The 26,349-nt window shown below is 30.0% G+C and overlaps 1 long non-coding RNA gene across 2 annotated transcripts in view; it reads right to left on the bottom strand.

The window, feature by feature from the left end:
• The window catches only part of LOC124420112, an 86,100-nt gene that overhangs the window by 18,523 nt on the left and 41,228 nt on the right, over nucleotides 1-26,349 (bottom strand). The window contains exon 1 of one of the 2 annotated variants that reach the window (XR_006941041.1): nucleotides 23,635-24,128. The exons of the other annotated variant lie outside the window; for it this stretch is intronic. This is a non-coding gene — a long non-coding RNA (uncharacterized LOC124420112). Of the gene's footprint in view, nucleotides 1-23,634; nucleotides 24,129-26,349 lie in introns of those variants that run through there. 2 annotated transcript variants of the gene reach the window in all.

Raw genomic sequence — 26,349 nt, 5'->3', positions numbered from 1 at the left:
ACTTTAAAATTTAACTATTATGTATGTTCTTAAATGTCGAAAATATCTTTAAATCTCAAATTTTCCTTCAATTTGAGTATAATTTTGTAATTTTCGAAAATTCGAACTTAATTTCGAAATTTCCAAAAATGTCTAAAAGTCGTTAAAATTCAACTTATATGTAGTTTTATTTCGAAAATATCGTTAGATTTCAAGTTTTCTTTCAATTTGCTTCTAATTAAGTGATTTTCCAAAATTCGAACTTAATTTTAGAATTTCAAAAAAGGCTAAAAAACTTTAAAATTTAACTAATATATTCTTAAATAGCAAATATAACTTGTAATCTCAAATTTTTCTTTAATTTAAGTCAAATTTTGTGAATTTCGAAATTCGAACTTAATTTCGATATTTCCAAAAATGTCTAAAAATCTTCAAAATTTATCTCATATATAGTTTTGTTATGAAAATATCTCTAAATCTTTAGTTTTCCTTCAATTTGAGTCCAATTTTGTGATTTTCGAACTTAATTTCGAAATTTCCAAAAATGTTTGGAAATCGGTTATATTCAACTTATATGTAGATTTAGTGTGAAAATATATTTACATCTCTAGTTTTCCTTCAATTTGAGTCCAATTTTGTGATTTTCGAAAATTCGAATTAAATTTCGAAATTCCAAAAAAATATCTAAAAATCGCTATAATATTTAACTTATATGTTGTTGTATTGCAAAAATATCTTCAATCGCAACTTTTTCTTTGACTTGAGTCCAATTTTGCGATTTTCGAAAATTCGAACTTAATTTCGAAATTTTGGAAAAAGTCTTAAAATGTGAAAAAATTAATTTTAACTCTATATTAATATAAAAATAAACACTTTTCATTTATTTGAGAATAATTTAAGCCTAATTTTGTGATTTTCGAAAATTCGAACACTAATTTCGAAATTTTTTAAAAAGTCCAAAACTGTAAAAAATTAATTTTAACTCTATTGTAATATAAATATAGACAAGTTTCATCAATTTGATATTAATTTAAGCCTAATTTGTGATTTTCGAAAATTCTAACTTAATTTCGAAATTTGCGAAAATGTTTTAAAAAACGTCTAAAACATTAATTTGAAGTAGTTTTCATTAAAATTATTTAAAAATAATATGTTTTCTCTACCATTTAGCTTAAATTTTTAATGTTCGAAAACTTAAACTTAATTTCGAAATTTCTGAAAAAATGAACATTATTTAAAACCTTTTCATGTTCAAAATTTTAATAATATTGTCATCATCATCAATATTCATTGTTTAAACTCTTAAAAAAATGCCAAACAAAACTCTGCACGTCGAGAACCTGAGAACTTTATAGCATACGAAATGATTGAGAAAAAAAGGGAAAACGTCAAACAAACAGCTAAAGTAAAAGACAAGATAATATAACAGATGAAATGTTATTCTTAAAAATAAAAACATTTAACACGTTTTCGCACATTAATCATAACCACTTAAGAAAAAAAAAGCTCTCTTCCAAAAAAAAAAAACAGCAACAACTATATACAACAATAACAATAATAATTTCAAATAACAAAAGATCAACTAACAAAAGAAAATAATGAAAAAAATAATTCAGAAAAAAAGAAGATGATACATTATGAATAATAACAAATAACAGCAACAACAAATAAACAAACTATTCAATAATATTTCACTCTCATATTACAACAACTGTGGCATGAAAATGTTTTAAAACTAATAAATATTTATTATTTTACGCCATTAATAAAAAATATAAAAAAGACACAACTCTTGTTGTTGTTATTGTTATTATTACTGTTGACGAGAGCTCTAACTTTAGGCCTATTGTTTATTTCCCTTAGAGCTTGAGCTGAGGTTTTGTTTGTTATTATCCCCCCATTGTTTGTGTAACAATTTTTCAAGGCATCATAAACAAAGGTATCCATCCATTCATCCATCCCATGTAAATAACACTCGTTATGTTAAAAAAAAATATTTAACTTTTTTTCAACAAAAATTATAAAATTATTAATATTCTTTCCTGACGACTCTGACTCTGCTGCTTGCCTTCTTCATACGTTCTTCTTGATTTTGAAAAGTTTCTAAGGTCTCTAAAGTCGTGTCAATATTAACACTGCAACTTGTAGCAAAACAATAACGAACAGTTTTTTTTCTTTTGTGGCAGGCAGTGTAATGCATCTTCTTTCTCATTGATTTAAAATGATGAACGTGTTATTAAATCTCGTCATTTTTTCTCTTAACCACAACTCATAAATGAAGGTGGTTAAAGTGCCTGGGGAATTATATTTTAATATTCTATTCAAAAGAAGAAACAAACAAAAACATTTTGAAAGTTCTTTTTTTTCAATTTCGTTTTAACAAATAAATATTGATTTTCTTATGACTTTTTAGGGGGGGGGGCATCAGAATTCATCAACAGTTAAGAGAACAAACTTCTATAGAAGATTTGATTCTACAAAATAAACTTCTATATAAAAATATTAGCTCTGTAAAGATCACAAAATTTATATAAATAAATAAGCTCTTTAATGGGCACAATTTTTTTCTTTTGAAGAGCAGAAATTTCTGTAGAAAGTAATCTTTTCAAAGAGCAGAAATTCTATAGAAAGTTATTACTGCGAAGAGAAGAAATTTCTACACTAAATTTGCTCCTGTTAAGAGCAGAAATTTCTATAAAAAGTTATTTCTTCAAGGAGAAAATATGGAACATTTTCTCCTGTTAAGAGCGCAGTTCTGAACTGAAAATATGCTCCTGATAAGAGCAGAATTTTTTTTTAGAAAATCTAATTCTATTAAGTTTTCTATAAAAAAATAGAAAATTTGCTTCTGTTAAGACAGGAAATCTCTATAAAAAGTTATCTCTTCATTGAGCAGAAATTTCTATAGAATAGAGCACAGTTTTCTATAGAAAATTTGCTCCTGTTAAGAGCACAGTTTTCTATAGAAAATTTGCTCCTGTTAAGAGCACAGTTTTCTATAGAAAATTTGCTCCTGTTAAGAGCACAGTTTTCTATAGAAAATTTGCTCCTGTTAAGAGCACAGTTTTCTATAGAAAATTTGCTCCTGTTAAGAGCACAGTTTTCTATAGAAAATTTGCTCCTGTTAAGAGCACAGTTTTCTATTGAAAATTTGCTCCTGTTAAGAGCACAGTTTTCTATAGAAAATTTGCTCCTGTTAAGAGCACAGTTTTCTATAGAAAATTTGCTCCTGTTAAGAGCACAGTTTTCTATAGAAAATTTGCTCCTGTTAAGAGCACAGTTTTCTATAGAAAATTTGCTCCTGTTAAGAGCACAGTTTTCTATAGAAAATTTGCTCCTGTTAAGAGCACAGTTTTCTATAGAAAATTTGCTCCTGTTAAGAGCACAGTTTTCTATAGAAAATTTGCTGCTGTTAAGAGCACAGTTTTCTATAGAAAATTTGCTCCTGTTAAGAGCACAGTTTTCTATAGAAAATTTGCTCCTGTTAAGAGCACAGTACTCTGCAGCACATTTATTCCTGTTAAGAGTACAATGATCTACAGAAAAATTGTTTCATCAGTAGAGATTTACATATACATGTGTAAACAACTTATAATTACTCTTCCTAAACCTTCTTCGAAACAAGTGCATATTTCCTCAACATATTTGATTGATTGATTACCCATCAATTATAGAACATTTTACACATCATTATGTGTAATAATGTCGCAAATAACAATTCGAACAATTTGTAATTGTTCATCAAATGTTAATATTTACAAAATATGTAATTTCATAAACATAATGACAACATTTACAACGTCAAATTATTGATCACTTTGGCACAATCTTTCTCTATTTCTCTATTTAAATACAAAATACTATGGGGACCAACAACAAATGAATTCTGTAATAAATACACTCATATTTTAAAAAAATGTTAACAAAAGACATTTATGTTCTTTGTAGCAACAAGGTTTTCCTTCTTTTTTATCAGGGGTTTATTCCTTGGGGAGGCATACAGTGTGTTTATTTCTTCATATGCAAATCACTTTCAATTTAAATGTGCTGCATTGCTGTTGCCTATGTGGCACAAACCAACCAACCACCAACCTTTCCTTATTTATTTGCTGCTTGACATTATTTTCAGTGATAAATTACTAAAGAAAAAACAAAAAATTTAAATAATTTTATGTTTTGATATGCCAAACACGCCAAAGTGAAAGAAAAAGGTCCTTAATTTAAGTTGTAATTTTTCTTAAATTATCTTGAATTTTTCCTTATTATTTTGTAGAAAACCAGAAGCACACTTTTAGCGCACTTGGTTTTCTATTGGGATATTTGAAATTATTTAAATTCAAATCTTTTTTCTATTGAATTGTTAACGGGTTGTTTTTGTTAACGCAAAATAAACAATTCATTATTTAGGATTAAATCTGTTTATGGGTCGAAGCATTGATTGTAATGTAAATTATGTTATACATTTTATAAGGATAACGTTATTTGAAAAATAGTTTAATGTCAATATTATGCAAACATGTTAAATGAATTTATTTAGGATTAGAAAACTCTACTCTTAGCTAGAGCAAATTTCGTACAGAAAACTGCACTCGACAGAAGCCCTTGACAGGAGAACATTTTTTGTATAAAAACTAAAAGCATAGAAAAGGAAGAGAAAACTAGACTCTTAAAAGGAGCAAATTTTCTATAGAAAACTGTGCTCTTAAAAGGAGCAAATTTTCTATAGAAAACTTTGCTCTTAAAAGGAGCAAATTTTCTATAGAAAACTTTGCTCTTAAAAGGAGCAAATTTTCTATAGAAAACTTTGCTCTTAAAAGGAGCAAATTTTCTATAGAAAACTTTGCTCTTAAAAGGAGCAAATTTTCTATAGAAAACTGTGCTCTTAACACGAGCAAATTTTCTATAGAAAACTGTGCTCTTAACACGAGCAAATTTTCTATAGAAAACTGTGCTCTTAACACGAGCAAATTTTCTATAGAAAACTGTGCTCTTAACAGGAGCAAATTTTCTATAGAAAACTGTGTTCTCTTAACAGGAGCAAATTTTCTATAGAAAACTGTGCTCTCTTAACAGGAGCAAATTTTCTATAGAAAACTGTGCTCTCTTAACAGGAGCAAATTTTCTATAGAAAACTGTGCTCTTAACAGCAGCAAATTTTCTATAGAAAATTGTGCACTTAACAGCAGCAAATTTTCTATAGAAAATTGTGCACTTAACAGCAGCAAATTTTCTATAGAAAATTGTGCACTTAACAGCAGCAAATTTTCTATAGAAAATTGTGCACTTAACAGCAGCAAATTTTCTATAGAAAATTGTGCACTTAACAGCAGCAAATTTTCTATAGAAAATTGTGCACTTAACAGCAGCAAATTTTCTATAGAAAACTGTACTCTTAAAAGAGGCAAAGTTTCATTCGACAACTGAGCTCTTAATGTCAGCCATTTTTCTAAAGAAATTTTCGTAATTGTAATCCTAACAGGAGCTCTTAACAGTAGTAAATTTTCTATAGAAAATTTTACTCCTCTTACACTTTTTTATAAAAAAAAACAACTTTTTCCGTTATATTTTCTTTAACAACTGTCACATAATTCAAGTAATATGTATTAGTTTCCTAATCCTTATAAGGACATTTTTCATTTAACAAAGTGCTACTTAGTAACGAAAGTCGCCTTGGCAAGAAGACAAAAAACCTAATCTCCCTATTAAATGGACCAATTTCTATTCTGTTTTTTGCCTCCATTGTTTGCCTAAAAAGTGGCTACTAAGAGTTTATATTTAAATGATTCTCTTTTGATGAGGTTTTCTTTTATAAAAATATATTTATTTGTTGCTTTGTATGTCTTCAAGGATTTCTTTCTTTTCACTCATATGATGCGTGAAATGGTCAACTACTTGTATGATTTGTATGATTGACATTGTGTCTGTAATCGGATTATAATGAACAAATTTTGCCACTAGTGGTCAATTGTAATGATTTGGTTTGAGTGTGCGTGTGTGTGTTTTTCTAATCAAAAAACAAATCTATTTAAATAATAGGAATATTCAAATGTAAGAATAGAAGAAAAAGTTAATTTTCTTAGGATAATCCAAAAGGTTTTTTATGGACATATGTGTAAATTAATAGAAATGTAATTTTCCTCATTTTTTTTATTAGCAATTCTATTTAGGTTACTTTTATATTGCTGGTAGTTTAATAAATCAAAACGTTTGTTCATATTAGTTACGCTTTATAATAGAAATTTTCTTTTAAATTTATATCTTTTCTTATTTTTATTATTATCTTACAAGATTGTCAACCACATTTGAAGGGAAAGAAGCCTCGCCTCTTATTAGAAAAGGAGCATTGAAAAGGAAATCCTACAATACCAGTTTATATCAGCTAATAGTTCATACAATTTCAATGACAAGCTGTAAATTTAACAAAAACTCCCCAAAAAGAAAAAAAACAAAAGTCTTTAAGAAAATACAATTAAAATTAAAAGGACATTGAGAGGAACCATCCAGCTACCAAAAATAGAAATCAGAAAAAAAGTATAAAAATTAACTGCTACCTCAGCAAAGGGGAGGAGGGTTGATTTGTTTTAAATTTTGACCCTTACGGCTATTTATCGCAATTGTTTTCTATTGTTAAAAATTTGTTTTTCTTTTATCATGATCTCTTTTCTTTTACAAAATTCTATAAATGTCCTTTAACTTAACAGCAAAAAAAGGAGCATCTTGTAGCAATTAACATAGACAAAGCATTACATGAATTTATAGTCCTTTTAAACTAATTTAAATTTATTGTCTAGAGAATATTTTTTTTTAATTCAGGACAAAAAAAAGGATTCACACACCATAATGAAGAGTAAAGTTTTGTTTTTATATAAGGGTTGTTAAAGAGTTAAAAACTATAACTCTTAATGTTTTTATAGTTTTTGGTTTACTAATGAAAATGATCCAAATAGTGTCATTTAATGGGTGTTTACAATTTACGCGTTTAGTTTTTTGAAAGATCATAAATTTCGCTTTAAAACCATTAACAGCTTGTTCCTTTAATTTAAAAAATATTAAAGAAGAAAAAAAAGACAGTTTTTCGATATAACATAAATTTTGATCAAATGGTCCTTCGAAACATATCCTCCGCTTAAGTTAAATACATATTTGTAAAAATATCTTTCAATTTGATTTCTTGCTATTTTGTTAAACAACGACAATTTATCACTGATCATTATAATTTCCTCTATTTAAACAATACGAAAAAAACTAACAAAAAATTTTTCTTTTTTTTCTCTCAAAAAAGACCTATTTACGTTGACAATGGTTACAAAAGATTCGTCAGCAATTTTATTTCTAAGTATTAATTTAACTATATTTTATATGATTTTTATTATTTTCATATTTAATATAAAATTTTCAATCTTTGCTTCAGCAGAGAAATTATCAAAAAGTTATTATTTCTTGAGGCTTACATTGGTTACAATGGCAACAGACAATAAAATCTTATTAACTGGTTCCTATTGTTTGTTTTTCGAGAAAAAAATAAAATAGAAATTGTTTGTTATTGTTAGATTTTTGTCATTATAGTTTCAATTGGTATTAAAGACAACAAGTAATCAATTGGTAGAAAAAATAAATACACTGAGAAAAGTAATAAAAAGTTTGAACTAATTCAACTAGAACGGAACTAGAGATGTAATAGAACTGAACTAGAACTGGATTAGAACTGTAAAAAAACTGAACTAAACTGGATCCGAACAAGAACTAAACTAGTAATGAATTAAAACTAAACTGGAACTGACCTAGAACTAAATTAGAACTGAACTAGTACTGCACAAGAACAGAACTGGAACTGAACTAAAACTAAACTAGAACTGAACTAGAACTGAACTAGAACTGAACTAGAACTGAACTAGAACTGAACTAGAACTGAACTAGAACTGAACTAGAACTGAACTAGAACTGAACTAGAACTGAACTAGAACCGAAATAGAACTGAACTAGAACTGAACTAGAACCGATTTAGAACTAAACTAGAAATGAACTAGAACCGATTTAGAACTGAACTAGAAATGAACTAGAAACGATTTAGAACTAAACTGAAACTGAACTAGAAGTCAACTAGAACTGAACTAGAACCGATTTAGAAATGAACTAAAACTGAACTAGAACTGAACTAGAACTGAACTAGAACAGAACTGGGACTGAACTAGAACTAAACTAGAACTAAACTAGAACTGAACTAGAACTGAACTAAAACTGAACTAGAACTGAACTAGAACTAAACTAGAACTAAATTAGAACTGAACTAGAACTAAACTAGAACTAAACTAGAACTGAACTAGAACTGAACTAGGACTGAACTAGAACTAAACTAGAACTAAACTAGAACTAAACTAGAACTGAACTAGAACTGAACTAGAACTGAACTAGAACTAAACTAAAACTAAGCTAGAACTAAACTAGAACTGAACTAGAACTGGACTAAAACTGAACTAGAACTGAACTAGAACTGAACTAGAACTGAACTAGAACTGAACTAAAACTGAACTAGAACTGAACTAGAACTAAACTAGAACTGAACTAGAACTAAACTAGAACTAAACTAGAACTGAACTAGAACTGAACTAGGACTGAACTAGAACTAAACTAGAACTAAAATAGAACTAAACTAGAACTAAACTAGAACTAAACTAGAACTGAACTAGAACTGAACTAGGACTGAACTAGAACTAAACTAGAACTAAACTAGAACTAAACTAGAACTAAACTAGAACTGAACTAGGACTGAACTAGAACTAAACTAAAACTAAACTAGAACTAAACTAGAACTGGACTAAAACTGAACTAAAACTGAACTAGAACTGAACTAGAACTGAACTAGAACTGAACTAGAACTGAACTAGAACTGAACTAGAACTGAACTAGAACTGAACTAGAACTGAACTAGAACTGAACTAGAACTGAACTAGAACTGAACTAGAACTAAACTAGAACTGAACTAGAACCGATTTAGAACTAAATTGGAACTGAACTAAAATAAACTAGAACTGAACTAGAAGTGAACTAGAACTTAACTAGAAATTAACTAGAACTACACTAGAACTAAACTAGAACTAAACAAGAACTAAACTAGAACTGAACTAGAAATAAACTAGAACTGAACTAGAAATAAACTAGAACTGAACTAGAACTGGACTCGAATTGAACTAGGACTAAACTAGAACTGAAAGGAAAATATTATAAAATAAGTGTAAATAGTATTTTTTTCAGTGTATTTTATTTATACTCTAACTAAATTTAAGTATTTAAACTGTCTTCAAAAAACTAGTGTCATTTTGAAGTGTAAGCTTTAACTTTAAAAATGACAGTTATTTCTTTCATAATTTTAATAACACTTTTTCTTTTTGAAAAAAAAACGTTACTGTAAAAAAAACCCGCAGTCGAAGAAAAATGATTAATTAAAACGTATAAATCAAATTGTCATTATATTTAACAATGACTAATAAATTTATTTTATTAAAAGAAAAAGACTCATTTAATTGGAGCATTAGTCTTTTATGTTAAGAATTTTTGACATTAAACCTAAACTTTACTACAAAACTTTATTTTAAAATCGACAACTTAAGCTTAGTAATCGGGGTGTGAATATTTCGGCTCAAAAGGTCACAGTATTTGAAAATAAATACATATTTTTAAAAGCATCAACTGGTATTTTCACTTTTTCTTCCGAAATTTTATTATTAGTGTGAGAAAGTTTATTTTTATTATCTTTTGAAAATCATATGAATTCAATCAAGTGTCATTCGTTTCTACAATTCAATGTTGCATGAATATGTGGCAAACAATCGTATGTAGTTGATTGATATAAAGAAACTACTGGACAAGTTTTCTAGCACAAAGACATCAAACAAACTTTTTAGTGAAAACCAAAGTAAAAGGACACAAATGAAAAAAAAGACAAACAAGGGTTTCTTAAACAACAACATCCTCAATGAGTGTTTAAGAAAAAGTTTGACCCTTTTACTGCAATAAGGGTTATTGATGCTTTTTAGATCTTTACATCTGTCTGTTTGCTCTTAAAGATTTGTTTTTCTTTTCTTTTTTCATTCAAATGGACCTGGTCATAAGATTGTCTATCAAACATCACATTTGTGCAAGAATCTGTCAAAAGTAATTATGTACCAAGTTGTTCATCTTTTTTTGTTTTGTATTTTTTTATGAAGTTCATGATCATTTGAAATGATTGTGTTTGAGATTTTATTAACTTCACTTAAAATAACATTAAAAAGTTGAGAGTTTGCCCTACATGATTTGACCTCTTTAAATAACAAACCCTTCTACGGCTGAAGATCTTTCAAATCTTGTGACACATCCTTATGTGGCCTGTTTTTAATTGGTGTGATCTAGGTGATCTTTTTTGAAAGTAAACCGGTTGTCGTTTTGCAAAAGAGGACGTTTCATCTAAGATCATTTAAATGTAACGGATTTTTATCAATTTAGAGAACTTGTTTGTTTTTTCAATTTTCCTTTAAGAAGAGTAAAATAGTTTTGAATAGTTTTATAACTTTGATGTTTGCTTAATTTAAATACATATTATCCTATAAAAGGATAGCCCTTCCGCTCAACAAATGAAAAAAAAAACAAAATATTCAGTTTATTTCTAGATTTTAGCTCAGTTCTAGTTTAGTTATAGTTCAGTTCTAGTACAGTTATATTTCCAGTTTAGTTCTAGTTCAGTTTAAGTTCAGTTCTAGTTCAGTTCTAGTTCATTTCTAAATCGGTTCTAGTTCAGTTCCAGTACAGTTTTAGTGCAGTTCTAGGTTAGTACCAGTTTAGTTCTAGTTCAGCTCTAGTACAGTTCTAGTTCAGTTCTAGTTTAGTTCTAGTTTAGTTCTAGTTCAGTTCTAGTTCAGTTCTAGTTCAGTTCTAGTTCAGTTCTAGTTCAGTTCTAGTTTAGTTCTAGTTCAGTTCTAGTTCAGTTCTAGTTCAGTTCTAGCTCAGTTCTAGTTCAGTTCTAGTTCAGTTCTAGTTCAGTTCTAGTTCAGTTCTAGTTCAGTTCTAGTTCAGTTCTAGTTCAGTTCTAGTTCAGTACTAGTTCATTTCTAATTCAGTTCTAGTTCTGTTCTAGTTCAGTTCTACATCAGTTCTAGTTCAGTTTTAATTTGGAACCTTTCAAACTGCAGCCATTTTAACTTTTCTATTTAAACAGAAACTGTCCAGCAGACCCTATTTTAGTTTAACTTTTTAAATTTCGTTTTCATTAACTTTTTAAATCAAACTCTTTTTGTGTTTGAATAGAAATGTATATTTTACGTAATTATTGCAATTATTTTCATTGATTGGAATTTGATTGATGTTTGTCTTGTTATTGAAGAGTTGAACGACGAAACAATTAAATCTGGCAGTAGAGTCGCAGTAGGGCCATTCTACTGTGTCCGTTTCAATGTGGTAAATAAATTTTTTATTTGTCTCTTTAACAAAAGCCCCCTTAGCTACTTAAAATGTCACACAAAAAAAAAGTCCAAAATATTTCTATTTTTTTTTTTTGCCATTTGTTGCTATTGTTATTTATACGAGTGACGATCACAAAAGTGAACAATAATAATAACAATAAAAAAATAGTTTCTTTATACATGATTGATTGTGTTGAATTGAAAAAGTTATGAATGTGTCGCACCTTTACTACCTTTTTTTCACTATTATTCGCTTGTTGGTTTGATCAATTTATCGATCGATTGATAGTTTTTTGTTGTTTTTATAAACCGAAACAAAGCTTACAAATACTGGCCGTTAATAATGATAAAAAACAAATAAAATATCTCTCTTTTTAGCGGTATTGTTTTCATTTGACCCAATTTTGTGCACTTTTGAACAAACGGTTTTTATGTTGGTACTTGTGTTTTAGGCGCATGACTTGGTCAATTTTGGGGGTCTACAGTTTAAGTTGTTGTTAACCGTTTGATGACAATTTTAGAGAGGTGGTTGTGCGGTTAAAGTAATTAATATTCCAATTGTTTAAAAACTTAACAGATTAAGTCATTAGAAATGATTGCAAAAAATATTTTAACTTAAAGTACCTTTTTACAAAAAGTACCTGGGAAATACTATAAATGTTTATTACAATTTATATTATTTTTGTTATTTTTCACTTTACTTGTTAGTTTATATAAAACAACGTTGTTGTTGTTATTGGCCTATCTAGAGCATAACTACCACATTTTTATATTTTTTTGTCACCAACCATTATGGGTCCTTACAAAAAACGACAGAAAAAAAGAAGTGAACATGATTCATGTGCACTTTTCATGCCAAGTCTAAATAAAGCATTAAGCCGTAAAATGTTACCACAGCCCTACCAGCAGCAACAACAAATAGTTGTTGTCCACATACCCACCAGAGTCCAAATACTGATACGCGAGTTTCATGTCAAAAAAAAAACAGAAAATGGTGAAAAATTAATAAAAATAAAAAAGAACAAGAAATCGACTAAAAAAGGTACACACTTGTATGGTCCTTTTGTTGCCATTCAGTCTGTTATGTCTGCTGTTATTATTATTGCTGTTGTTGTCTTGTTGTTGTTGCTATTGTCGCTGGTGTCATAAATTTTACATGACGACAAAGTCGCATGAAAAATTCTTCATTTACTCTCTATTGAACTATGTCTCCTTTAGTTGTACAAATATTATTCACAGCAACTTTTTTTTAAATAAGTTAAAAAAAAACTTCTCAAAACAAAAAAGGATAAGCTGTGATCATCCTAAATAAGCATTTTTTTTGCAAAAACTTTAAAGCTTTTTACACTAAGGTCAAAAGGATAAAAATCTGTGATCACTGAGAACTGAACTTGAACTGCACTAGAACTAGAACTGAACTAGAACGGAACTGGAACTAGAACTGAACTATAACTGAACTAAACTAGAACTGAACTGAACTAGAACTGAACTAGAACTGAACTAGAACAGAACTAGAACTGAATTAGAACAGAACTAGAACAGAACTAGAACTGAACTAGAACTGAACTGAACTGAACTAGAACTGAACTAGAACTGAACTAGAACTGAACTAGAACTGAACTAGAACTGAACTAGAACTGAACTAGAATTGAACTAGAACTGAACTAGAACTGAACTAGAACTGAACTAGAACTGAACTAGAACTGAACTAGAACTGAACTAGAACTGAACTAGAACTGAACTAGAACTGAACTAGAACTGAACTAGAACTGAACTAGAACTGAACTAGAACTTAACTAGAACTGAACTAGAACAGAACTAGAACAGAACTAGAACAGAACTAGAACTGAACTAGAACTGAACTAGAACTGAACTAGAACTGAACTAGAACTGAACTAGTACTAGAACTGAACTAGAACTTAACTAGAACTGAACTAAACTAGAACTGAACTAGAACTAAACTAAAATTGAACTAAAAATGAACTAGAACTAAACTAGAATTGAACTAAAAATGAACTGGAACTGAACTAGAACTGAACTAGAACTGAACAAGATCTAAACTAAAATTGAACTAAAAATGAACTAGAACTGAACTAGAACTGAACTAGAACGGAACTGGAACGGAACTAGAACTGAACTACAACTGAACTAGAATTGAACAAAACCAGCACTAGAACTGGACTACAACTGAACTAGAACTAAACTAGAACTTGGACTGAACTAGGAATAAAATTTGTGATTGCTTTTCAAAATAGGAGTTATATTTCCATGTTGCAATGTATCTCTTTATGTGGATCGAAGGACCAAACACTATCGACCATTGGAGAATTATAACAAACTACAAATGAGTAGTTTATTATGACACAATTGTAACATGATTGCCACAAACTATTTATATTGTTAGTTGTAACAAACAAAGTTTTAAAGAACAACTAACCAACCAGTTCAAACAAAAAAATGGTCATAAAATATTGGACACAACTCTGCAGCAGTGGTAGAAGGAATTCTCTTTTTTTATAGGCAAATATGTTCAATAAAATCTCAAGGAAAGAGAAATATGTTATAAAAAAAAATCACTTTATTTTTTGCAAGTTGAATACCCGGTTAGATACGTACGTAGTACTTGTATGAATTGATTAAGTGTGCCATTTTTTGGGGTTAATATCAAGGCAATGATTTAGCACCTTGTTACATGTTGTTTTCAACCATAAAAGGCGACAATAATACAACAACACAACCAGCAGTCAACACATGAGGACCATTCAACCAAGGCAACAACATTAAACCTCATACAATAAATGGGGAAACCGAGGCTGCAACTGCAACACAACAAAAAATCACTCCGGCCAACCAACCAAAGAGAGAGATTTATATTTAGTAAATGGCACCAGTATTTATAAAAATAAATTTTTAGATCCTTTTGCTTGTTTTTTTTCTGCTGCAGTTATTATTGCTGGATGTTTGGTTGTAGGTTCCTGCATTCGTCCATTGTTATTGAGCTTTAAAGCATGTAAATGTGCGCGCTCTGGCTTAATTAAAATCAAATTGGACACGTTTGGGGGATTCAGATTCGATTATGGGCAAAAGTGCTTAATTGAATTAGTGAACGAACGCGTTTTTTGATTGTTGTGATAGGCATTGTATTACACTGACAACTACTGACAGTCGAAAATGAGCATTGATTGCGGAAGACAAATAGTACGTGTAAGCTTTTTTTCACATATACACAACACCACACATCCTTTTTGTTGTGTTGGAGCTTACAATAGTGTGAACAATACTTTATGTTGTGGTAATCAGGTATTCAATGCGTATTAATGTTTGGAAACTTTTTTTATTTTAATTTATTGTTAAGTTTCTTTTCTTTAAGTATTTATTTTAATTATAAAGTTCAGTGGCCTAAATAAAAAGCTATCAAGTCGAATAGTATATTAGTTAAATGTAAAAGGTATTTAATTGAAGTCAGAGGGAGGGAAATAGTTTAAATTAAACTGCCGATGAATATTTAGTTATAGAAATGAAAACAAACAGTAAAAATAGTTTGTCTATGCGAAATAATGGATCAAATCCCCAGACACAAAATACAACATACAGACATTTATATCCCTACAAAAAACAACGTTAACAGTGGAGCTGCTTCAATAAAAAAACCTTTCGAAGGCTGGGTAATAAGACTTATAACAAGTGTAGAACTGTTGCATGAGAAACAGTTGGAACCGTTCATTATAACAAAAATCTATATGCCCCGATCAATAAGACTGACTCTCGAAAAACTATTGTTAACTTAGTGACTCTTCATGACACTGACTGCGAAACAATTTTACTTTCTTGCCTCTGGAAAGAGAAAAGAAAACTGCGCAACAATCGGATTCCTTCCTGAAAAAGTATTATCAACTCAAAGACATTTCCTTCTTTTGCAAAGAGATGAGAACACGTTCTTACCGCGGTACGCGATAAATTATTGTCGACTCATCAAATTTCCTTGCTTCTGCAAAGGAACGATCAAAGAACTCGATCGCACAGAGCAACAATCTGACTTACACCAGAAAACCTACTGTCAACTTAGCGACTCTCTTTGCCACTGCAAAGGAAAGAGAAAATAAATCGATAGTACCACGCAACAATCTGGTTCATATTTGAAAATATATTGTCCGCTCTGCGACTCTTCTTATTACTACAAAGGGAGGTTAAAAGAACTAAATCTGACTCATAGTAGAAAGTCCAACTCTCAACTCAGCGACTCTCTTTGCCACTGCAAAGGAAAGAACACGATCGTATCACAACAATCTGATCCATATTTGAAAAGTTTTTGTCTACTCTTCTTATCAATATAAAGAGAGAAAAGAACGAACTCTTTCGTACCGCGAAACAATCTGATTCAAAGTTGAAAAGCTACTACTAACAGCTAAGCGATCGCAGCACTCTGAGGCTCTTCTTATTACTACAAAGGAAGAAAAAAAGAACTCGTTCATACCGCAAAACATTTTTATTCCTACTTGAAAAAGTGACTCAGTGACTCTCCTTGACTTTGCAAAAGGAAGAGAAATTAACTAGTTTCTAATGCGGAAATATGTGATTCGTACTTGAAAAACTCTTGACAACTCAGAAACTCTCCTAAATTCTGAAAAGAGGAGCGCAGAAGGGAATCGAACTCGATCTTAGCAAAGAAATAAAGATAATCATTTGATATCCCTTTAGCATCTGTCATAATGCAAGTTCTATATTAACGATATAAAATAAAAAAACAACTGTACACTATCTCCCAATAACCAGCAATAGAACTAGTTCCGTTTCTATTACCTTATCTCCAGAACTAATGACTACCTATTACTCTAGTTTTCCTATTAAAAGCTTTTTGCCTTCCTCTTTGTCTGTCTCTCCTAGTATAACCCAACTGCATGTGGGGTCTTTATCTAAAACCCATTACAATTTACAAAGTTTTCAACAATATAATAACCCTTCTTCCCCCAACTACGTAAAACACCAGCAGTATTTTTGTAACAACTAACAATTGGGTTGGGTTTTTGTTTTTTTTTTTTTTTGGGTAAAGGTGTGTCATTTTGACATACATCTGTTTAGGTATTGTAACTATTTATATAAGTTTCCAATGTCACTTTTCTATAGTTAAATACACAAAATTATATATATGTATAACAAACGAGCAGATAAGAGAGAAAGAATAACTATTTAAGTGGCACTTGCCACATTGTTTACACAAAATTGACTTAAAAGTAATTTTTAGAAAAAAAAAAGAAAAAAAATCGAAATAATAACGAACTCGAAAAAGTGATCGTAATGAGGAACAATGTGACAGGGTTGTGAGAAAAGAGGTGGTATTTGGAAAGAGTCGCGAAGAAGTCGAAAGTTTATAACCGGAGATTGAATCCCGATTAGATGCAAAGGCTTTATAAACTATTTGATCCATTATTACAACCACTGCTATTGATCACTGCGAAACGATCTAACTTATACTTGAAAGCAGCTCAAGTTAATGAACATCTCATTGACAAGGAAATGAAATTTATCTTAAAAAAAGTCGCCTTAAAATTCTAACGGGTTTTGTAATAAAATTGATATCTGTTTTGAGACTTTACAGATCATGACAATTGATTTGTTTGAGATAGTTCATGTCGTAAGAGACAAATAAAGATCATTGTCTAAGCAGCAACTGTAGAAGTTGTTATTTTGTTATAAGTTTGGCAAATTTCAAATTTTATGGGCTCGGAAGAGTGAATGTAATAGAGCAGACATTATGATCATATTACTCTAGAGTTAGAAGCCTTGATCGATACAAACCTTTTGCTCTCACTACACACTGATATGTAAACATATCGATCTTATTACTCTGGACTTAGAAGCCTTGATCGATGATAATCTTTTGCTCTCACTACACCTTAATGGCGCAAATTTACACATCGTAATCTCAGCATATTTAGGTCATTATGTAAGAGACAATGACGCCTACTTTCAGTAAGGAACTCTTTCAATACATTCGGAATTGATCTTTCTCTGAACGATCATACCAGATGGTAATGATAAACAACGTGAGTTTAGCGAAAGCTATAAGACGAAAAACTTTTGCTCTCACTATGAAGACATATCGATCGATCTTATTACCCTGGAGTTAGAAGCCTTGATTGATGAAAATTTTTTGCTCTTACTTCACCTTAATGGCGTTAATTTACACATTGAAATCTCAACATATGTGGGTCATTATGTAAGAGATATTGGGAATTTTCTTGTCCTATCAGTTCTTTCTGTGAAAGGTCATACCAGATGGTAATAATAAGCAATGTATGTTTCATCCTTTAATCATCCAATTGACGATAATTTTCGATATAGCAACTAGTGAAATATGAACATAGATTTGCTTTCCAATTTCGTCAGAGAACGACCGATAACTTATAAATTGGTCGGCAAATTTCATTCTTCAACAGAAGTCAAATTGATTCGACGCTATGTTTCCGGTTTTGATCGTATTGTGAAGTCTATTGCCTATTACAGATACTTAGACCCTATTATCTTGGTGGCAAATATTAGTGAAGGAAATTTTGTAGTAAATGGAACCCTAAATTCTCAAAAAGGTTCCCAAACCGGTCGACCCTAAAGACTAGGTTGATAGCTCAGTGATCTTTTAACAATATTCTCAACTAAGTGGATCTGTATAAAGTTTAGTTTGACCACAATTAGCAAAATATGACAGCATCCCCACACGATTATACTTCATCTAGAATCTAGTTCCCATATCGGTTTTAGTAAATACGTTGATATTAAAGACTGATTGTCATTGGAATGATCTAGGGAAAGGTTTCTTGGAATCGGTAATATCTAGACAAAAAAATCCATGTATAAAGCTTTTAACAAGATCACTGCGTGATGTTTAAAATCTAGCTCTTTACATAGGTTTTCCGTTAGAATTAACACAGATTCTTTAAACTACATACAACTTTACGTAACTCTCTGTTTTTTCTCTTAATTTAATCAAAGATTCAAAATAAAATTTCAAGTTTTTAATTCAAAACTTTTAACAACAATAGCTATAACTTACATAAACATTTTTTTTGAAATAAATTGATCGACATAAATGTCATAAAGAGAACAGTGAGCCAAAAGAGTATGAACCTAAGCATTTAAACAAAGTGTGCCGTGACAGGCAAACTTTGACAATTGACAGTGATACGTGGAGCAAACATTCTAAACTACAGGGAAGTAGAAAAAGAAACCCACACTTTTATAAAACAACAACAACTACATAAATAAATGTCAATTATAACTAGACATACGAGGTTCCACTGAGTCTGGTACGAACCAGACATTTATGTTTTTCTTAAGAAAATAAAGAATTGATCTCCTAATTCAATGGATTACCAATTATTTACATGCATTCAGAAACGATATGAAAAGAAAGAAAAAAAAAACTTGAGGGTGCTTTTAATAGTTTCATGATGGTTGGTTTTCGTTTTTTATTATTTTATTATTATTAAAATATTGTTTGGTATGAGGTATCGTCAGATAATGGTCGCTGCTACAACAAATACTTGCCACACAATGGCCACAAACAAAAGAGACATCAAAATCAAGACAAATACAGTTCTTTTTTCTTCTTATTCTTAACTCTCTGTTTAATAAACCATAAGAAAAAAACTAAAACTTGACTGCTATACTAATAATAACAATAAAAAAACGAGATCAGTGGAGTCACACAATGACACTACAAGAAATGAAAACTGACCGATTCTAACCAGGCTTACAGTTTCTTTGCTTGACTATAGAATGGAGCCTAATGAGATGCTCAACAATGAGTTCTTTTCTTTTACAAGAGTCTACATAAGTGTATGGCGATATATTTAAATATTCCCGTCAAACACCGTACCATACATACATAAGTATATGAATGAATAATTGTTAATCCAATCAATGTGTTCTTTTTCATTATTCTTGGATATTTTGCCTGCCATAGTTTGGAGTGTGATGTGTAGCTGCTCTTTAACTTTGTATTATTGTCTGGCAGTGTCTAAACTCTGCGCATGGTCAGTCAGTCGTTGATCGGCTATAAAAACACTTTAGCTTCATTCCACTCTTATACAACTAATTCAAGTGCCAAACTAAACAAACGATCGATCGTTTTAAGGCTTTAGTTTAATGCAGTAGTTGCTCTGTAGCTTTTTTCTTAACTGGGCTATTGGTGTAACTTTAATAATGTCGAGGGAAAATAAATATTACACATAAAATATGCAGAAAATATTATTGTAAAAATTGCACTAAATACTGTCATAAATTATGTTATATATTTAGGAATTTCAACCGATTCGAAAAGCACAATAAATTTACAATTAGCTGTGTTCTTTACCACCTGATTGAAATTTGCTCTAATTGCGAATTCTAACATCATTTGGCCTGATCGAAAGTTCAACTACTATTAGATTACTCTGAATTTTTGACCCGGCTCCATCAGTAATCCTACGACTATTATTAAACTCTATTAAGAAACCAATACGCTACAGATCTTATTTTCATAAAGATCCTCAAGATCATTAAAATTTATATGATATCCGTAAAGTTAATAAAACGGTCTTGCTCTTATTTCCATATTCGAAAGAGACGATCTCGTGATCACATCTTCTTGAAGATGAAGAATCTCAAGATCATACATTTGACTAAAAACGATCTTGCTTCTACCACCATGTTAAAAACAGAAGTGATTTTGAAAAAGTGATTCTTGAAGATGAAGATCCTCAAGATCATACATTTGACTTAAAACGATATTGCTTCTACCTCCATGTTAAAAAACAGAAGTTCATAATTTAAAGATTCTTGGAGATTCTTAAAATCTCGATCGAAAGTCTCACCTCCATTTTAGTGGCTTTATTTCCCTGAAGCTTAGAAAGCCATTTAAAACTTTGCTTTGACAAGATCTCTAACAGTTGGTTCCAGATTCTATAAGTTAACGATCTTATCTTTATTTTACACTAACCTGAACAATACTCAAACTTTGGAGGTATCGACAGCTAAGTTAGTAGTTAGAGGTTTTTGTAAAAACCTTCGAAAGTCCTAGAGAAGCATAATCTTTAAATCGTAGCTGCTTAAAGTAACATTTGTTATTATGATCTAGATAGTTTTTAAGAAAAACAAGATCCTCAGGGGATCTTACATTTGAGTGATTCTTGGAGACTCTTAAATATCTCATGCAGATCGCAGTTAACGTTGGAATTCCGTTTAGAATGAAAGACCATTAAGCAGATTTCTGGGCTTCGTATAAGATTGCAATGATCTGAAAGCCGTCTGCTAATAGAGTCAGTCATTTCTATAAAAAAGTGCTCTCTAGTTAAGGGTTGATCCATCAGTATAGCAATTCCCTGTCAATGAACTTTCTAGCAGAGTTCTGGACTTCTTATATGATCGCAATGATCTGGAAGATATTGAAAATCTGAGAGTTAGTCTTTTCTATGAAAAAAGTGCTCTCTTGTTTAGTGTTGATCCATTTGTATAGCAATTCAATATCCATGAACTTTTTAGCATATCTTGCTTACCTATTCTGTCATTGCAAGATTGACCTAACTTCACTTCGACCTAACTAAGCTTCGTATAAACATTTCGGTTTTTAAGTTTAAATAACTTCAGAAACTCATTCACAGAGATTCTAGATTCCAAAGTATTTACAGCTCTTTCGAAACGCCAACAATTAGTAGTTACTACAATTTCCTGTCCTAGAACTTTCTTGTATCAATTGAGAATATCGAGCTTTCCTTTATCTTTCTTAGAATAATATTAAGCTTATAGAGTCTTTGGAACAAAGACGAGCCATAAGAGCGATATTCTGAATGATATCAACTTTGTACCAAATTCTTCTCTGACCTTCAAGCATTGGCCAAATCAAAGAGTTTTAAAAATCTTTATCTGTGTCTTACACATTAACAAACTGCCAAAATCTTAAGTTTATTGGTCAGCCGCGGTTTGTACGATCATGTGAGTAAAGATCTGCCAAAACTCAAGAGCCTTTGTTGGCACTATATCTTTCTCCAGGTTTCCAACTACTTTCCCATTTAATTTATGTATAATTGTTCCCTTTTAAACATCCTTTTGGCTTGAAAATGAAGTCCTTCATGTAAAAGGACTGCTGCAGAGCAAAACGATTATAACGGTTTTTGATCGAAGGGGCCTCTTCATAGATTTGAAAAACTCCATTTTGAATAAAGCGCAATGAATAACTGTTACATATGCTGGGAATTCCGTTATAATATCTAGCTAATCTTAAATCAAAAATAAATATTAAATTACCAGCATGCAAATTTATGCGTTATCCTTAGCAAATCAATCATATGCAAATCATAATGCAAAAAGTTCAAAAGGTCAGGCAGAACATCTTAAGAGAAAGAAACAGAAAAACCTCCAATAACAAAAACAAAAATAGGTTTTACAATTTTTTGCCTTCTTGCAAAACCTTTACAAAACAACAATATTGATTATTTATTCATGATTGCAAATTTCTATTACTTTTTTGTAATCTTTTGCAATTTTTGTCATGTTGCCTTTTTGCATTAATATGTTAAATAAATATTATTGCAAGATCCTCTACTCTACACTTTATTTTGATTAGTTACGTATGTAAGACATAAGTGTTTGTCTCAGAAGTTTTAGTTTCTTGTTTTTTTTTAGGGTGACTTAAAGTTGACACTTTTATTGTTTGATTATGGGCAATACAACGCGCAATATTTGCATCTGTCACATTGTGGCATTACATTGAGGTTTTTTGTCAAATAAAATTGCACAATCTACAAGCATGACAACAAAAAAAAAAACTCATCTATCATTTTGATTGAAGTCACTTACAAGAGGAGTATCTTTTTCATTTATTTAATTTTTTAGATTTTTTTTGTTTGTTAAAACTATTTATTTGGTTGCATGCATGTTTATTTAGGATTTGTGGAAGAAGAAGACGGACGGACAAGAAAAAACATGCCTTCTTGAGCGTTACATGGCGTAAATAAATGTAATCGTATTTTAATTAACTTTCTTGCTCTTGTAAGATCATTTAAATGATCATCATACGGTGACATCTTTTGTTTGTCTGTCTGCCAGCATTTCTATTAATTCTATTGCAATTTTGCTAAATCATTATTTTTATACCAGTAGATGTTCCACAACTAGTGATATAATAGTGTATAATGGTAAACTATTTTTAATAGATCTCTTTGTAATATCTGAATCTTGCGTTTGCATACAAATTAATTCCCGCCACTGTTGCCGCTCTATTCGTTTTGAGTTAGGCGTGGGTTTTAGTTTCTTAAGTTCTTTTTACTTTGAAAAAAAAAATATTTTCATCTCTTATTTTAACACGTGGGTGTTTTATTTGTTTATTTTGTATCATTCACTCACTCATTCATTCACACGTAAATATTTACAAATTTGCATAAAATTGCAATTTCTTGTACAACAAATGCATAATTATGTCGTAACATCAGTTCTCCATATTTAGCAACAACAATAACAAGTAAATTTTTTTATTTATTTTAATTTTCAAAAGACTCCGTATTTTTAAGCTTTATATGAGCGAGTGCGAAAATGAAAAATTCGTTAAATAAATAAAAATACAATTTAATTTGTATTAAATTGCTTAAAATTTATAGGTTTGTCAAAATAAATAAAAAAATATATATATTCTACAAAAATTTTAACTGATTGTTAGAAATCACGTGTTAGATTGCTTTAGTTCGAAACACATACAGGCGTAAAATCTTTTAGAATTTGTATTAAAATATGCATGTTTATTTATCTATCTATCGATTTATCTATCTATCTATCTATCTATCTATCTATCTATCTATCTATCTATCTATCTATCTATCTATCTATAGATCCAACTGTCTATCTATTAATCTATCTATCTATCTATCTATCTATCTATCTATCTATCTATCTATCTATCTATCTATCTATCTATCTATCTATCTATCTATCTATCTATCTATCTATCTATCTATCTATCTATATATCTATATATCTATATATCTATATATCTATATATCTATCTATCTATCTATCTATCTATCTATCTATCTATCTATCTATCTATCTATCTATCTATCTATCTATCTATCTACCTATCTATCAATCTACCTATCTATCTATCTATCTATCTATCTATCTATCTATCTATCTATCTATCTATCTATCTATCTATCTATCTATCTATCTATAATAGAATATTCTTAACAATTACCTTGTACATTGCCACTCCGCTAGCATATCTGCTGATCATATTCCTCTGGACCATGATGAGTTCTTCCCTTAGAACTTTTGGTGAATAATTTTCATGAAATTTACACTTCCCATATTTCTCTTTAAAAATTCTTTCACTTTTCATAAGCACTCTTAATTTCTTACATTTTGCACAATTTATTAATTCAATATTCTATTATTAATCACTATATTTGTTAAAATTAATAATTTTTAATAAATTCTTCGTCCAACAAAACTTAAAGCACATGTTTTATTTTTCTTTTTTATCGACAAACACAAGAGTTACATTTTTATGGTCAATGTTAGGCAGGTTGTATAAAAAAAGTATTATTTTAATAGTAGGAGTGTATAAATAATAACAACAACACCTACACACACACACTTATAATGTTTTTTAATTTAAAGGAGAGTTAGTAGAGATGAGTGATAAAGCCTGAGAATCAACAAAAAAAAACTGGTTGGTATTGCCAGACAGAGTGTCGCCTTAAAAACGGCAACAACAATAATAAAGAAAAATCAAGAAAATCATAGTGTGTAGATATAAAACAAACAAAGAAAGAAAGAAAAAAAGCAAAAATTATTATTATAATTTTTATTGTTGTTTAGAGTTTTTGTCCCCTTTTATCTCTCCTATTTATCTATGAGTGACTATATGCATGAGATTCTTTTGTAAAAGCTGTAACTGAAGAGGAGATCAATAAAATTTAAAATCGTTTTTAACTAAATTCCATTATGACTTGTTGTTTTTACTCTCTATTGTTATTAGCAACACTGACTCAACAATGTTTTCATTTGTTTTGGGATTTTCCAAACAATCTGGGAAAATACACAAATATTAAAATTAACAGGTAGACAGGTAGGATAGACAGACAAACTGTACTGCTGCTTAAGGAGAATGCTAAGGCAAACTGTCACTTAAGCTTGTGTAGTTTCAGTGACAATCACCTGAGGATCTCTGTTTGGAAAATAGGAAATTCCCCTTTTTGTCTCTTAACCCAGCCAAGTGTATTTATTTTATATACTTCCCTTTACAGCTGTAGGAAAATATAATTGAAATCATTATAATCTAAAGATTACAATTGATTTTGTTAAGTGCTCAAAGAAAACGAACGCACTGAACTGATGGTTGGGAAGTTTTCAAGGGATTTGCTAGAATATATGCAAAATACTGGTCAGTGTACAACAACTACACAAACAACAAAAATGGGCATGCACCACTAACCACAAATAATAAATTAGTGGTAGTTTAATCAGGGATTAATAGTTGTTGTTGTTCTTGCTGCGTTTGAAATTGCTAAAGGACAGTTTTGTTAAACTTGGTTTAAATTTATTTAAATACTCTATTGTGCGTTTAACTTAAAACAAAAGGCAATATAAAGTTTAATCTTTTTACTTTCTATTCTTTTAATAATTTTGCATATTGTTTGCGATTTTGTTTAATTTTTTTGTTGTTAACAAAAAGGATTTTTATTCTTTTTTTAAAAAGGGATATCGAATTGCAATTTAAAAACTCCTGGGAAAATTATGAAAAAAGAGAATAACTATAGACTAGACTATAGATTAGACTATAGAATAGACTATAGACTAAACTATAGACAAGACTATAGACTAGACTATAGACTAGACTATAGACTAGACTATAGACTAGACTATAGACTAGACTATAGACTAGACTATAGACTAGACTATAGACTAGACTATAGACTAGACTATAGACTAGACTATAGACTAGACTATAGACTAGACTATAGGCTAGACTATAGATTAGAATATAGACTAGACTATAGATTAGACTATAAACAAGACTATAGATAAGACTTTAAACAAGACTAAAGACTAAACTATAGACTAGACTATGGACTAGACTATAGACTAGACCATAGACTACACTATAGACTAAACTATAGACTAGACTATGGACTAGACTATAGACTAGACCATAGACTACACTATAGACTAGACTATAGACCAGACAATAGACTAGACCATATACTCTATACCATGAACTAGAGTAGACTTAATACAAGACTACAGACTATACTATAGACTAGATTTTAGGCAAGCATTTTGACTAGACTTAAGACTAGCCTTTATTTTATTTAAATTTTCTTTAAAAAAAAATTTTATTCTTTTTTTTCGTTAACAAAATGGAAAACAAATTTTTGCAAATTAAAAACTCCTGGGAAAATTATTCGAAAAAAGAAACCCAAAAAAGAAGGAAAGATAAAAATATTTTTGCATTTTAACAATACACAAATAATTAAAAACAATTGCACAATTTCATTACAATTTCCTTAAAAAAAAAAACAAAATCCTTTGACAAACAAATTGTCATCTTAGGAAAAGGGTGAAATGTCGGCAATTGTGTAGCACCTGCGTTTTTGCGCTGCAGCCTTCTTAACCTCTGTCATAGATTTGTTTCTAGAGCACATTAACGATATTGTTCCAAAAATTGTGCAAAAAGAAAATTGCGACCTTTCTATTTTTTGATCTTTGATTTTTGACATTTCCGTTATTTGTAAAATTATTTCAATTTCTATGTTGTGTAAGTGTGTTTGTGTGTGTGTTTTTTGCGCAAAGCACTAAATTTAATTAAACAACGGTGACAAAAAAAAAGGGTTGTGTATCCCTTTGATGATGTATATCAGAGGTTTTCTAAATCATTGAGTTTTTGCGATCACATCAATTTTCTTTT

Source organism: Lucilia cuprina, chromosome 5 (assembly GCF_022045245.1).
Source record: "Lucilia cuprina isolate Lc7/37 chromosome 5, ASM2204524v1, whole genome shotgun sequence".
NCBI classification, from domain to species: domain Eukaryota; kingdom Metazoa; phylum Arthropoda; class Insecta; order Diptera; family Calliphoridae; genus Lucilia; species Lucilia cuprina.
This window is presented reverse-complemented; position numbering and strand designations above follow the sequence as displayed.